The 16,753-nt window shown below is 39.2% G+C and overlaps 1 protein-coding gene and 1 pseudogene across 1 annotated transcript in view; both read right to left on the bottom strand.

The window, feature by feature from the left end:
• The window catches only part of NRG3 (neuregulin 3), a 1,058,459-nt gene that overhangs the window by 186,677 nt on the left and 855,029 nt on the right, over positions 1 to 16,753 (bottom strand). The gene's annotated exons all lie outside the window — the stretch shown is intronic.
• Positions 9,707 to 15,901, bottom strand: LOC115304097 (annotated as a pseudogene).

The raw sequence follows: 16,753 nt of genomic DNA, 5'->3' as shown, positions 1-16,753 counted from the left end.
GAGAAGAGAAAGGGAATAAAATAGAGGCCACATTTGAAGACACAATAAATGAGAAATTCCAAAAAGGGTAAAGTAAGCAAAGATCAAGATGCTAGAGAATTCCAAGAAGAAAAATTTTTAAAAATGCATGTATCATTAATCATTAATCCAGAGCTTCAAAAATGAAAAAAAAAGATTAAAATCAGTTTAAAAAGTTGTTTATCTACAAAGGAATAGCAGACTAATGACAATGTCAAAAGGAAGTAGGGTATCTTTATTTTATAAAAAAAAAAAAAAAAAAGAGATGCCTGGCTAGAAATTTACATCCAATGAAATTATCTTTTAAGAATGGGGCAAAAAGAGACACATCTAGACAGACAAAAGAGTTTGTTAACAGCCAAACCTCACTAGCAAACTATAAGCATTCCATTTCACTTAAAAATAAGGTAAAAATTAAAATATATAACAAAAATATGTTAGGAAATATGTCAAGAAATTGCACTCCCTAAAAGAGCAAAATAATGTAAATGTAAAATTTATAAACTACCAGAGGAATAGAAATTGAATAAGAACAAAGATATGAGAATCTTTGCTTTCAGCCATGTTAGATGATCCACCCTCCCCACTGCACACAACTAGAAAGCAACTCTTTGCAGACATCAGGAATCCAGCAGTATAGACCTGTGATCGCTGAGAGTGGAAAAATAAGGGCAATCAAATGAGATAAGTGAGCCTTCTGATCGCCTTGGGTTTTCCTCTGGAAATGTTTTCCAGACCATGGCTGAGGGCACCCCAAGCAGAGCATGATGGGTCTCAGTAAATTGAGGAAACAGGGATCAAAGTTCGGGAGGCTGAAACAGCTCCTGAGAACTATAGCCTCTTGTTGGCTTCTAGTCTGCTGCTAGTTCTTGTATCAACAGGCAGAGCCAGCTCCCGCCCATATCACCTGTTAAATACAGTCTGTAGTTTTTCTAGTACTTACAGAAGCTCACTGCATGCTCTGAAACACGGCTCCAGCTGGCCAGTGCCCCTCCTATGAGCTCAGAGATTTCAGAGCCAGCTGAACTGCACTACCCCCTCAGAGACCTGAGTTTCAACACATGGGTAAACCACTATGGGTCTATAATGTCAGTCCCTCCCTGTTTCCCCAGTCATAAGGTAAAATGTACATATGAGAGCTGCTTCCTCAGTGGCTATCTCTGTGACAATTCAAGGTTCTTTTTTTGTGTTTTGTCTTTCTAGCTATGTAATTACATGTGCTATATAGTTTACATCTGCTAACAGTTCTTTATATTAAGTTACTTTAAAAAAAAAAACAAACAACAAACCTGGTGAGGTCTGTATCCTCAGAGAATCTGCCTGATACACTATTACAAGAAGAAAATTCAACTCAAGATAGATTAAAGATAGAAATGTGAAAAGCAAAGGTATAGCATTTTTTGAATGTAGCAGGAGTGTGTTTTCAGAAATTCATGGTAGGGATACATTTCTTAGATGAGACACAAAAAGAATAAACTAAAGGGAAAAAAACTAAACACAGGTAAAATTTACATTAAAATGAATTAACTTCTATTCATCAAAAAATGACCTAAACCAAGTGAAAGTCCAAATTGGGAGATTGGGAACATATTTCTAACATACCCACAGCATACCACACATGCACACATAACAAATATACTGAAACTATAAAGAAATATTATTAATCAATATAGAAAAGGCTGGAAACCAAAGACAAAATTGGGCAAAATTTGACTTGAGGAGCATTAAAAAAAGGGAGTGGGGGCTCAAATGGCCATAATATATAAGAAAATATGGTTAAAGAAACAAAGTATGTCCAAGACAAGGTACATTTATATATGTAAAGGTGGCAAAATTGAAAATCATGAAATACCACCTGTTTGGATTCAACAATCAAAATGTCAATTGGTGTAACTGCTTTGATAAAAACTGCAGCGCAGCCTACCGTATCTGGATATGCATATCACTCTTCAATTCAGCTTATCAATTTCTAGTTAATACACTCTAGAGAAATGCTATAGGTGTGGCAGGACACACATACGGGACTCTGATTTTTTTCCCCTTCATTTCAAGTTTTTGGTTCTTGCTTTATGACATGCAACAGCAGAAAATGACTTTCTTCTTCCAGTGCCTATGGAGCCCTCTCCTTCAAGTGCTGTGAAAATTGTTGAAAATAAAGCCTGAAACCTCTCTGTAAACATACAGGAAATCAATGAAAGATTCATTAAAGCACAGTATCCAAAGTAATCATAATTTGTTTTGTAAAGTATTTTGAGTAACAGGAAACTTTTCAATAATCTTTGCTGTGCTTAAGATAATAATGCCATTAATTAGTTTCCTTGAGAGACTTTCTGGGTATTTTATGAACGATTTCTTTTTCACACTCCTGGGGAAGAAGTCATCATGCATTCAAACTGCAATCGATGCAAGTAATGCTATGAGAAGTGATTGTCTTCTCCACTTGATGTGCTTCAATTATTTCATGTTCTTAATCCATTTATCTCTGCTGCAAAGAGTGAGGCACCAGGAGGGAGAGAACATTTCAGGCAAGTACTGGGCCAGATGGATAGAGGGGATTTGGGCATAAAAACAACAGTGAAAATGAATACCAGACACAGCAATCTATGTATCCCAGTTTGCAAATTAAGTATGTTAGTAAATGGGTGACTTTGGGAACGCTGAACCCCCTTAGTCATAAAGTTGTTTAAATGTAAGAAGTATTGCTTGAGGAAGTTTTCTCTTGACCTAGATCAAAAACATCTTCCGAGGGCCTAATGTGTGAAATGAAAGATAATATGCATTTGTATATTTCATTTTTTAATTTCTTTCAATAGCCCTCATTCTATGAAATTTTGAGAGTCCCAATAACAAAACTGCATGCTGTAAGATCCTAATAAATATAACATGGGGCACCTGGATGGCTCAGTTGGTTGAGTGTCTGACTTCAGCCCAGGTCATAATCTCTTGATTCATGAGTTCGAGCCCCACATCGGGCTCTGTGTTGACAGCTCAGAGCTTGGAGCCTGCTTTGGATTCTGTGTCTCCCTCTTTTTCTTCCCCTTACCACTCATGCTCTCTCTCTCTCACTCTCTCTCTCTCTCTCTCTCTCTCTCTCTCTCTCCTTCTCAAAGATAAATAAACATCAACAAAATTAAAAATATATATAACAAGAATTCATTCACTCTAAATAGAAGGGGAAGTACTGCATTCTAGTATTTGTCTATGTTATTTGAGGTAATTCTCAAACAATCCAATAATGTTAGTGATAATAATAAATCACAATATTAACATTTATTGGCTACTCCCTGTGGCACTGGGGCCACATACCACATAGATATTATCTTATATAATCCTCACAACAACCTTATAGAGTAAGGTGAAGAAGCTGAGGTAAAGAAAAACTAAGCTACCTGTTTAACTTTACATTGATTCAAGCCCAGGTCTGTCTTCCTCCAATGGACACTGCTTGTCCTACTGTGTAGCTCAGTCTCCTGAGTTTTCTGAGCATCTAGTGACTGCCAAGACAGCATGAGGTGCAACGAACTGAATATAGAATTCCCTCATGGTGTTCTATTATTACCAGGAGTATAAAATAGAGAAAAATAGAAAAAAATTACAAAAGGAAAGGATAATCATTATATTTAGTTACATGACATATGCCATGGGGGCACAGCAAATAAAAGAAGGTGCTGTTTTGGGATGGGGTGCACCAGGGAAAGTTAACAGAGGATGAGCCACAGAGAGCATTTATGTTTTTACTTCTTCACAATTAAGGGAAGGGGTGTTGAAAAAAGGGAACACAGAGCTCAAAGTGGAGAATATATGACTTGAAAAGAATGTCTGCTAATTTCTGCCAAAGTGATCATTTGAATAGGGTGTGAGCTCATTAACTACCCTCCAAATGTGTGTAAGGACTCCAGGACTGTCTACTCAACATATGATCTTGTGGCATTGCTACCACCTGGGACCTGAGAAATTCAGAACGACTGGTCTTGACACATACTTCCTGGATTGGAAGTTTAATTTTCACAAGATCATTAGGGAATTTGTGTGCACATTACATTTTGAAGAGCTCTGACTAGATCAAAACAATGAAGCTAAGACAAGCTGATGAAAAGTTGTGTGACTGACTTCACTATACCTGGGATACTCTAACCCCAATAAGGCAGCATATTTCCTACAGCAGAAGTAAAATGATGTCTAATATCCTACATTTGATTTTTTTTTTTTTTTTTTGGACAGGGAAGGTACATTTTGAGAATGTGTATCTGCTCAAAATTGACAGGTCATATTGAAATGCCAGGGCTCTGGAAACAGGGTCAGTTTTGACTGTCTGCAATCCTAAGCCCAGAAAAGGGCAGTTACTTGATAATAAAAAGGTGGTGTTTGGGTGAAAGTGGATTAGGAGGAGTCATTCACATTTATCAAGGCTATGGGTTGTGGTGAATACTTTACATAAGCTTTCTCATTCAAGCCTCTTCTCATTCAAGCCTCTCTTTAAAAGAGAGGACTCTGAGGTTTGGAGAAAATAAGTGATTTTCCCATGTGTGATTACAGCAATAATAGTGATAGTAATTTTGTAGGTAGCATTTACTATGCACTTACTATGTTCAAAATTCTGGGGTAAATGCTCTTGTATCCATTATCTCATTTAATTTTCACTACAACTCTGTGAGAATACATTATTGCCTCTATTTTAAAGCTCAGGAAATGGAAGAGTAGACAGTTGAAATGATTTGCTCCAGGTCACACAACTAATAAATATTTATGCTTGAACATATAGGTATGTTTGACTCAAAAGGCCATGCTCTTTCATCAACACCAAAGAAACCCCAAAGGTCATCCTTTATTCATCTGCAATCTTCTTGAAGTGCATCAAAGGCATCCTTGCTTCTCTCTTAGACTTTGAAACAAAAAGAAAGAAGAAGCAGAGAGGGAGAGTAGCAGAGGGAAGAAAAGGGAGTGGTGAGGAGAGGAGAGGAGAGGAGGAGAGGAGAGGAGGAGAGGAGAGGAGGGGAAGGGAGAGGAGAGGAAGGGAGAGGAGAGGAAGGAAGGAAGGAAGAAAAAGGTTGAGAGGGAGGGAGAAGAAGGGAGGGAGGGAGAGAGGGAGGAAGGGGGAAAGAAATGCTTTAAGGTAAATAATTATAAATAACAAGATTTCTAAGATTTACAAGTGAAATTACTGAACTAATGTTTGGTAAAATGTGCCCTTCAGCCAAGATGAAATAAGTGTAATTTTGTCGATGCAGTTGTCTTCACTGATTTGTCAGGAGATGGATGGGTAATTGGATTTCCCTACCTATTCTGTCATGTAGAGTCTTATACAAGTAAATGCAGAGATATTTAAATGCAATTTACAAAGATATTAACTGAGCACTTCCACAATATACTACTAAACTAACCTCTACACCCACATATCAAGGTCTCTAATTCCCCAGTCATACTACAACAAAATCAATAGATATGTTTGCATTCATCCAACACAAGTACCCTTACTGGAGGATAGAATGATTAAGAAGTAGTATAGGAGTTTGGCTCCCAACCTGATTCACATAAACTCACACAAAGCTCTCTAATCCTTTGTAGGCTGTGATTTCCTCCACCATCAATGAGCATTTGTGTTACCTCAGAAGACTGTTGTAAGAATTCAACACAATCCCAAAGTAGAGTCTGGTGGATAGTTCTGCTTCATAGATGCCCCTTCTCTTCTATATTAACCCTAGTGTTTACACAGTCCTCATTTGGAAGATACATCTTCATGTCTTGAAACGACTATATCTGAATAGATACCATAAGTTGACAATGATCTATCAGATACTAAGTAGTTGTCATATTCTCTAGGATTTTACTTTAGTCTATTAATTCAGAGTTTACAAATTTGATCACCTTGAAGTTTATATTTGTGGGTTTTTAAAAATTATTTCTAGACAGAAAGAAAGGGAGTGTAAGGGGGGTAGAGAGGAAGAGGGAAAGGGAGGGAGGGAGGGAGGGAGGGAGGGAGACAGACAGAGAGACAGAGAGACAGAGAGACAGAGAGAGAGAAAATCTTTAGCAGACCCCACGCTAACCAGAGAGCCCAACGTGGGGCTCAATCCCATGACCTGGGATCATGACCTGAGCAGAAGTCAAGAGTAGGTCTCTCAACCAACTGAGGCATCCAGGAGCTACTGTACATTTGTTTTCACTGAAGTTAGAAGATACAGAATAGCCCCAGGTTGACTTCTATAGTATGAGATATGTTCAAACTCTTCTGTGCATCTGCTTTCTGCTGCTGTGCTCTCTCCCCTGACTTTCACATATTTACATTTATCTGAGATGATATTCATTTGTGGTAATACATTAAGACTTCCCCTCTCTCAGGCCCAAGTGATCTATATTCTTTCTCTGAGTGCCTCACTAAACATTCTTTAAATATATGTGATACCAATGAGGTAGTAGAGTAAAATTGATTTTAAAAATTCACAGTAAGTGCAAGTAACCTCTAATGGAATTTGCCATTCTTTCTACCCAGTTCATTGCTATTTCTAGCATGCAGTCTGATAGCAAATTAAGTCTATGTCTAATGCTAAAATACTCCTCATATTCTCAAAATGAAAATTGGTCAGTGCAGCTTACATATAAGACATTTTGGTAATTTAAAGGAACCTGGACAAATCAAAGCATGGGATAGCAATGAATCTTGTTGAGTGTTAAATTGAATTTGTCTATTGGAACAGAGAATATGAACTTACCTTTGCATCAAGGAATGTTATGTGGAGGAAACAAATATCACAGGAACATATGAGCATCCTCCAGAAAATTGCTCTCCCTAGACATTCTGTGTACTCTTCAAACACTCTTAAAAGGTAAGTCATGTTTGCCCCGGGTAAACAGACTTCTCACTGGCTCTCTGTCACATTTGACTCTGTGCTGCCACTCAGTAGCCTGGCAGAAGAGAGCTGCAGATTACAATTTTCCATTTACCCAAAATCTAAAATTATGAACTCTGTGGACACCAGTGACACAATGATTAACCCTCACTTCTATCATGCCACAGCTTGATGCCTATAATTCATTGTCGGAGGGCTTGGTGATCTGCTAAAGGCCTTCATTCCATCTGGGATATGTTAGCTCACTTTTTGAAGACAGAAAGACAAAACAAAGATAGTTCTGAACACTATCTTGCCAATGTGTAAAGAAGCTGATATAGAGTCACCACGTCAGCTGTAAGTTTTCATGTATATTTCAGTCCTATACTCTAATTCCCAGGTGCATTCTGATCCTGGCATCACAGACAAAATTTCTCCAAATTCCCGAATTGTGTTTGGACTGGCACACTTAAGTGATTTCATAGTATACTTCCAGATTGTTGCTGCATCTTGGAAGAATAACTTTTCTCCATTGAAGCACATTAGTCTCTGCATTACAGGAATTATCTAGCACATACCCAGCTTTTCAGGAATTAGTGTCCTGAAACACCTTTGCTGCATTTACTTTTATTCCACTGTTCTTCCTGTGAACAAAATGGACATTTCCCCTAGTAAAATTGCTTTTGCCCTTTCAGAAAGACTCAGTCAGGTTTTTCCAACCATCCAGCTTCCCCAAATCTCTTTCTCTTACTTAGGCATTGTTGCTAGGAAACAACCTTTTCATCCTGTTCTTGCCCCAGTTCCCCTGTGCATCAGTGGCTCACACCACATCAAGTTTAATGAGTTGGACTCTGCTTCAGGTCACTCTTAAGTCAAATAAAAACATATAACTAGACGTCTGGCTGGAGGCACCTAGATGGCTCAGGTGGTTAAGCATCCAACTCTTCATTTCCGCTCAAGTCATGATCTCACAGTTTGTGAGCTCAAGCCCCATGTCGGGATCTGCGCTGATGGTGTGGAACCTACTTGGTATTCTCCCTCTCCCTCTCTCTCTGCACCTCCCCTGCTCACTCTCTGTCTCTCTGTCTCTGTCTCTCTCTCAAACTAAATAAATAAACTTAAAAAATGTTTGGCTGGCATTTCAGGCTTTTCAATCACCTGATATTTTTCTCTTAGTTTTGATACATCTTTCTTGGTTTTCTGTAGTCTGTTTGATAATCTATAACTTCAAAATATTTTGATATAAAAATAGATTGTCAGTAATATTTATATTAAATTCACCATTTTTGTGATCAACAGCAAGGGTGAGTGCTAACACTGAGGACTTACTATGAAACATGCACTTTCTCCTTTCCCACAAAATAAGGCACAGTGAATTATCCAAACTTGGAATTCAAAAATTGCTGAATGAATTAATGATACTCATTATTGTGATGCTTAATAAGCCAAGGCAGTGGTAGTGATCAAGCATGTTTCCTTTTCCAGTTTACAGGTAAAAATAATTAGGTTGATAATTTATCTGGGGCTTACTCACTTGTTAAAACAAACAAACAAACAAAATCCTAACCAAATCAAAAATTCCCCTCCTCACCACATGGGTACTAAAGATACAAAATTCCAAAGTACTATTAAAAAAACTTTTCTAGTGTTAACTTGATTTTGTTAACTTGAATGTAGTTTTTTTGGTTGTCAGTAATGGGCTCTGTAAGACACAAATATTCAGTACAGGGGATGATAAGGACAGGGAGATCATATCCAAGGACAAGAACATTAGAAAACTGGCTCAAATGTCAAAAGGGAATTAAAGAGAACCAAAGGCAAGAACTTCAGGGAAGGCATTGAAGTCAAAGGTTAAATCCAAACATGGATATATTAAATCCATTTTAAGCCTTCTCTCTGGGGCCAAGATGTTTGTGCAGGGCCTAGTTCCTCTGAACTAGGCGTTAGCACCCATACAGAGCCAGGGTCATGGCAAGAGATAAAAAGGAGCTCATTGAAACTCATTGAGCTCACTGAAACCACTTTTCTAGTTGAACTGTTGCTAGGGATTAGACATACTTGCACTCTAAAGAGGAATCTTGACAGAGCCGAGGAAGCACCCTGTGTTTTAGCACAGAATCCTGCACAGACACTACCTGCTACTATATCCCATTTGGTTTCCAGGAGTAGAAGGAACCCCAGAGACAATCAGTCATCTCTATGTGGTGCATGAATCTTCCACTAGTATTGTCAGTAAGGGCTCCTGTCTTTTAAATTTCTCAAAATATTGTTTTCCACATGGCACTCCAGTGCCATGGTCTATTATTTGGTCTACTATTACAATAGACCAAAATCTTTTTACCTTCCTTACTTTCTAGACAATGGAGCTCTTCTAAAGAAATACAACACCAATAACTAAGTCCCCACATCTTTTGTTAGAACTCTCATGCTGATTAACACTGTTAACATTCATCTGTTCCATGGCATAGAGTAAGTACTCAATAAATGATCGAAAGACTGCCCAATGACATGTTTTCTGCATGGTCATCTTGTCAATTGTTTAATTCCACTATTAAAAGGATGACCGACCTCAAATTATCCTCAAGTTTTTGGGGACTCCCCAGTTTCCTGCATAATGTCTTTGGCACTTCGTCTCTGTGTTCTAGCTGATCCCAGCCCAGCTGGTCCTTCTGTCTTGAGGAGACTGGGTAAGGATGCAGAGTTGAGAAATGTGGCTACAAATGAAGTTGATCCCAGATTATAATAGAGCTTGAGTTCTACACTGCAAACCTGGTCACATCACCATTGGCCAGTTATTCTGAGTGTGCATGTGGTGGGCTATAGATATACTGAGAACTCTTCATGATTTCTTCTGCCTGGGCTCAGATTTCAATAATCTGTTTCATTTCCTGTGGGGTGTACAGCAGGATCTGAATGATTATTTCACAGTCCACAAGGTCAAGAGGTATGGCATGAAGAGAGTTGATTTCCTCAGTAACCCTGATGACACAGTTGTCTCAGTTAGATGCAAAGATGATGACAGGGGCAATAGAAGATTCCAGGGCCTTTTGTAGGTAAGCAAAGCACTTGATGTTCAGCATGGGGACTTCATCAACAAAGAGCACACCTGGAAGTAGCTGAGCAATGCCCTGGTCAATATACTTATTCACTACCTTGTTAATCTCCCCTCGAAGTTGGTCTGTGATCTCAGTCTTCTTTGGCTTCATTAACTGGCCTATCATAGACAGGATGTCTTTACTGCCCCGGGGCTGTATGTTGGCCACATCCAAGCCATGCAAAGTCACATACTGGATAATTTCTTTCTTCTTGTGGATATCTCCCTTTGGTAAGGGGACATACTCTTCTGCTTCAGGGTCGAATTCTGTAGCATAGGTATCACACCTGACTTTCCTCTTCACAGCCCCACTGTTGACTTTGATGTAGACCACATCTCCAGACTCTACTTAGAATTTCTTTTTCAAATTAAAAAAATATTTATTTATTATTGAGAGACAGAAAGAGACAGACCATGACCATCGATGGGGCAAAGAGAGGAGGAGACACAGAATGTGAAGCAGGGTCCAGGCTCTGAGCTGTTAGCACAGAGCTTAATGTGGGACTTGAACTCACAAACCACGAGATCACGACCTGAGCTGAAGTCAGAGGCTTAACCGACTGAGCCACCCAGGCGCCCCTTAGAGTTTCTAATAAATCTTAGTTTGCTGCTGTTGTTGCTACAAATAATGCTAGCTGCTGTCATTAAAAAAACGATGAGGGGCGCCTGGGTGGCTCAACATTAGCATCAGCTCATCATGATCTACAGTTCACAAGTTCGAGCCCCTTGTGGAGCTGTACACTGACAGCTCCAGCATGGAGCCTGCCTTGGATTCTCTTTCTCCTTCTCTCTCTGACCCTCTTGGGTGCACACACATTCTCTCTCTCTCAAAAATAAATAAATAAACATTTTTTAATGCTGAAATTTTCCTTGAAGGGGAGCTGCAGCTTGCCCACCATGCCCTCCTTGAAAACAAAATGGGGCCCAATAAGAAGTCTCACCTTCGGAGTTTAAAATACAAGGCTTGAGTCTTTTGGTCCCTGGAACTGTAAACAGGAACCTGCAAATTAGTCTGAGGGTCTCCCATAAGTATACAGCAGACAATAACAGGGTGCATGCACTCATCTCTACAGGAAGTGAGAGAGGTTTACATTGACTAGAGTATAGATTTATGTGAAATTCTGTTCAGAGTGTCTAGTCTCTCGTGTCCTGCCTTACATACATGTAAATCTGGCAATGCTTCCTCAAAATGAGACTATCTTTTGTCTCTCTTGTTTCAGTACATAAAGGCCTTTTGTCAGTAGGATTGCTTCATTCATCCAAACCACAACTTCTTCTGTATTTTAATCTGCACTGACCTGACTGGGTTTTGTGATGCTGTAAGTATCAGGGTGGGATGTGCCGTGAGAAAAGGGAAACCGGTATTGCCTGTTTTTTCAAGCAGGCACTCAGGGATGTCATCTCATGCATATAAAAGAGTATTCAAAGGGCAGCGAAGAGCAGCACAGTTCTAGAGAGTGACATCCTGAACAATTTTAGGGACCTTTTGAGATATTTTAATGCAGTCACAATTATTTTAATAGTTACTGTATTATGGTTTCCACTGACTGTCATTTAAAACACTTAATTCCTTCCATAGTGCTGAGAACCAAACCAAGTTGAGGATTGATTGCCCTCAAAGAAGGCAAAGCCACGATGGAAGCACAACACTGAGTGGTAACACTCACATTATTATCTATGTAAATGGAACCCCCTAAGCATAGTGTCATTGGGCTATACAACATCATTTGCAGCTGAGAGAATGAAGTCAGAGAAGGCAAATAAGTTATTGTAAGAGCCCACGTCAGAGGTGTAGAAGGACCTAGCACACTACTAGTTAAATGTGAAAGGAGGGAACAGATTTGAGAAATACTTTGGAAGCAGAAATAAGCAGATGGGGACATTTGATTAAGTGGCAGGGTGAGGAAAAGAGCAGAGATGGATGCTTTGGGAGATTAGAATCTAAGTTCCAAGTAATGGAACTTCAGATGAGGCATAGATTAAACATTAAGTAGGTGACTTTGGACCTGGTCCATCGGAGATGCCAGTGAGACACAGGAGAAAAGCAGCTGGGGATCAGGTCATGAATAGAGTGGCATGTTAGCAATGCAGGCACACTGAAGTGTATTCAACATTATAAGTTGCTGTAGCCACTGAGTAGAGTGAACTGAAAGAGGTAGTCAAGAGACAGTCATGGGAAATGTCCCTTTTCTGTGGCAGGGGCAAAGAGGGAGCCCTGATGCAGAGCAGGAAGCAGCAGGTGGAGGAGAATTAGGACTGTCATCTGCTGGTGGCCAGAGTAGGAGAGAGTTTCAGCAACTCAGTGCCGTTAAATACAATAGAATGAAAATAAAGACTGATACAAATGCTTATTTTCTTTACGTGTGTGTGTGTGTGTGTGTGTGTGTGTTTGTGTGTGTGTGTGTATAGCTTAATTTCTCTAACCACTTCAGTCTGGAGTTCTCCTAATCCTGGTAGAATTTATTCTTTTGTAGCTTCTTTATTTATTTATTTTAGCTACTTAAAAATATGTTAGGTTATAGTTTTCTATTGTTTTGGATGCATCTTTCTGGCATAATTTCATTGCCTGAATCATTATACCTTTATTTTTTCTTCCTAATAATACCTTAAAATATTTTGTATGAAACTGACCTGGATCCATTTCTCATTCTCTTCTTCCTGCTCCTCCTCTGCCTTCTGCTCCTTCTCTGTTGTCTCCCTTTACATTTAGGAAGGTGGGTGGGTCCCACCAGTTTTTACAGCATTACGGTTCTAGAGCTCCCTCTCCTGTCACTTTTTGCAAAGTAGTAACACCACAAAATGTGACCTTGCGTTTACTGTAATGCTGTGTTTGTTCCTTTTCCTTAAAAAAAAAAAAAGAACCTTTGCTTCAATGGTAACTATCTTGATAAATTTGGATTCTTCCCCAATAGCTTCTCATCAGTGTGGGTCTTTGCCCGGGATGGAAGCTTCATTTGATTAGTTCTGGAAGTCCAGGGGGCCCAGACTGCTCTAGCACTTCCATTCCATTTCTCACTGCAGGGCCCCTAGGCTAACTCACAAAATGACTAGATGCTACTCTATGGTGGACCTAACAGGCTTCCAGAAGGAGTCTGGTAATCTGGGGCTACAGTGGGGCTTTAGGCTCTTATTTTAATATTAAGTTCATTTCGCAGTGAAGATTTTGCAGAGATCTCCATATTTTGTGCTTGTTTTATTAAGAGCATAGTGTTTTCAGTGTCTTGTTGGGCACAACTTATATTTCAGAAGGATGCAGCACATCCCATGACCTCACATGAGCATGGACATAACATATATACGTGACCTTGTTTGACAAACTCATAGGTCTGTCTTAGAGGTTTTGTTACGGCTGTGGGGGACACTGGCCAGACTTCAATGGAAAGTATTATGTATGCTGCTTTAAAAAATTTTTTAATGTTTTATTTATTTTTGAGAGAGAGAGAGAGAGACAGCGTGAGCAGGGGAGGGTCAGAGAGAGAGGGAGACACAGAATCCGAAGCAGGCACCAGGCTCTGAGCTGTCAGCACAGAGCCTGACGTGGAGCTCAAACTCATGAACCGTGAGATCATGACCTGAGCCCCGTGAGATCATGACCTGAGCCAAAGTTGGACGCTTTACAGACTGAGCCACCCAGGTGCCCCGTATGCTGCTTTTAAGAATATACATAATTATGGGCCCCTGGGTGGCTCAGTCAGTCGAGCTTCTAACTCAATTTCAGTTCAGGTCATGATCACAGGCTGCTGGGATCAAGGCCTGTGTCGGGCACTGTACTGAGCATGGAGCTTGCTTAAGATTTTCCCTCTTTTTCTCCCTCTCTTTCTCTCTCTCACTGCTCCTCTCTCCTGCTCTCTCTCAAAAAATATACATAACTAAACATGAATTCTTTGGTAAAGGAAAAGAGGGATGAGACCTCAGAGAGAAATATAATTGAAGGAAAGAAGGAACTTCTTTTAGAATTAAGGGGAACATAATATATTTTTTAAGAATAAGAGGTGAAATAAAAAAGCAAATGTTGAATAAAGGATGCAGTCCAAAAGAATAAAATAAAAATAATTTTTAAAAAGCTTTTTATAAATGGATTAGTTCTGAAACACACATTCTCACACACACACACATTCTCTCTCTCTCTCTCTCTCTCTCTCTCTCTCTCTCTCTCACACACACACACACACACACACACACACACACACACACACCCCTCCTCCCTTGTGATACCAAAGGATCATCAAACATTTGTTTGAAGATCTCCAGTAATGGAGAGCCAGTCACTCCAGACAGGACTAGCTTACAGACAGGTCTTCACATTATTGATTGGAGGACTTTCATTTCCTGCATTTTTTTACACATGCAATTTAGTCCCTTTTTCTCAGTGCCAGCCATGCAGAAGAAATTAATTTCTGTCTGCATGATGACATGATGGTTTACCTAGAGAATTGTGAAATTTCAATATAAAAAGAAGTAAAGATTAGCTCTTTTTTGTCCAGCACCAATGACATATTTGAATGAGTAGCCACTATTCTGAATGTAAGACAGACAGATGCATTACAGGAAGAAAGTATGGAGAGAGGTAACAGTTGACAGAGGAAGAGAGTTATAAGTGCAGACTGATGCTAGCTGAGCTGATCCACTCTGGAAAAACTGAGTATTATTCTGCAAATGTGTTTCTTTGGGCCCAAGATCCATTTTGTGAGAGCTAGAAGCCTAAGCTTGAGGGCAACTTAGTCGGTTCTACCCAAGAGTCCATTTGGTCTGCAGCCAAATTCAGCTTTCAGCTTTTAGGAATGTGGCAGTACCTATAATTAATGCTCTTTCTTCTGTTTCTTAAGCACTGTATTTAGTCACAAAGCCTTAGCCTTTAGGGAGTAAACAGAATAAACAAATGAGCAAGATTAGGCTTTTATTAAACCAAAAATTGCATTGCTCAGCTGAATAAGCACCAATTTATACTTACTAATGAGATAACGCTTCAGGCCAAGGAATGCATTCTGGTTACATGGAAATTCTACCTGATCAGTTAACACCAAAGTTTTGGAGACTGTAGAGATTCCATGTCCTACCAGATTCCCATGATGTTAGTTCTGTATTTTGAAACTCACATGGATCTCAAGGGATGATTTGTGGGAAAAAGCAGGGATTTCATCATGGATTCATGGAATCTGAGTTTTTATACACACACACACACAAATTATGGGTAAAATTTTGAGCAAGATGATGTATTGGATTTGTTATTTATGGAATTTTCCTAAACTCTGAACATAGAACAATTAGGCACAAAAGTGAAAAACAGAAAATCAAAAAGAAGACAGCTGGGCTAAAATCAAGAAAACACAAATATGCAGAATAGAAACATAGAGTGATATTCACAGCTGAAGGCTGCTCCAGGCAGTTTGAGGGAACGGAGGCAGAAAGTGATAGCTGAAGAGTTTAGCTATTATAAGTGAAAGAAAGGGAGAGAAAATGTAGTGTACTGTACTATGACTATGGTAACTTGCTCATTAACCTCTTGGGAGAAAAACCTACTTTTCTGTGTTATTAATGTTAGACTTTACCTTATGACTGGCTCAGGTCAAAGCAATGTAAGCGAAAGTGATATGACTCTGTAGAAGAAGCTTTAGGAGCCACTGACCAGTTTTTCCATATTCCCTGGACCAGGAAAGAAAATCCCATCTGCACGGTCTCCAAAAGAAGGTGATAATGAAACACAGCCACAGCACCCAGAGTAAGTATTACTGTAAAGGAGAAATAAAACTATTTTTTAAATGCAAGTGGGGTCATTGGTTATTAAAATATAGCCTATGTTATTCTGATTAATGCCTGAACCTGTGAAGGTTAGAAAATGATGGGTGAGGAGAGTGTGTCACTGCGTACTTCCCGGAGTTCTAGTGCTTAGGGAGATGGCAGCCAGCGCCTCGCAATTAGACATCGAAACAGATGCCTCCTGGCTTGGTGACAGATCTGCCATGCCCTTAATGCAGCCTTAGCATGGGCGTGGCCAATAACATTGTAACGATGTGTGTGTGTGTGTGTGTGTGTGTGTGTGTGTGTGTGTGCACGCGCACGCTAAAGTTGTTGTAAGCAAGAAAAAGTCAGTATAAACAGAAAGGAAACGTGAAAAGGAAGCAAAAACAATATCCTACTCAAAAATAAGCCAACAATCCAAATTCCAAAATTCATGATGAAATGTAGTGCTAAAATTACAACCATCACATCCATCACACAGAAGCGGAATTGACTCCAGATGGAATGACAATGTTTTTTGAGTTATAGAAAACTGTTTCAGGAGAAAAGTTTTTTTTTTAAGTTTGATTTTCAAAAAAACAAGGAATTGTAAAACAAAAACAATGAGAAATACAAACTGATTTTACAGATAGATTTTGGAAACAGCAAATCAAATATACAGACAATGGAAAAAAGTCATTATGAAAAAAAACAACCTAGTTCCAGTATACGAAAGGCTCATAAGTCAGAAGATAATATTTAAAATTTCACTCAGAATGCAGTAGCAAGATCAATACCAAAAAAATAGCATATGAGGTAGATGAGGAATAGATTAAAGACTCCAAGATGCAGCAAAAGAGACTCTAGAAGGTTGGGAAAAAAAGGAGTGCCAGTGGAGCAATATTTGAAGAAATAACAGAAAAATGATTTTCAGAATTAAAGAAGATGCAAATCAAATTTAAAACACCCTTTGAGCATCTAACAGAAAAATGAAAGATACATTCACATCAAGATGTGTTTTACTGAAACTCTAGAAACCTTTAAAACCTAGGAGAGGAGAAGTAACTTCCAAAGTAAGGACCTCCAAAGCTCTACC

This window comes from Suricata suricatta, chromosome 2, assembly GCF_006229205.1.
Source record: "Suricata suricatta isolate VVHF042 chromosome 2, meerkat_22Aug2017_6uvM2_HiC, whole genome shotgun sequence".
Lineage (NCBI taxonomy): Eukaryota > Metazoa > Chordata > Mammalia > Carnivora > Herpestidae > Suricata > Suricata suricatta.
This window is presented reverse-complemented; position numbering and strand designations above follow the sequence as displayed.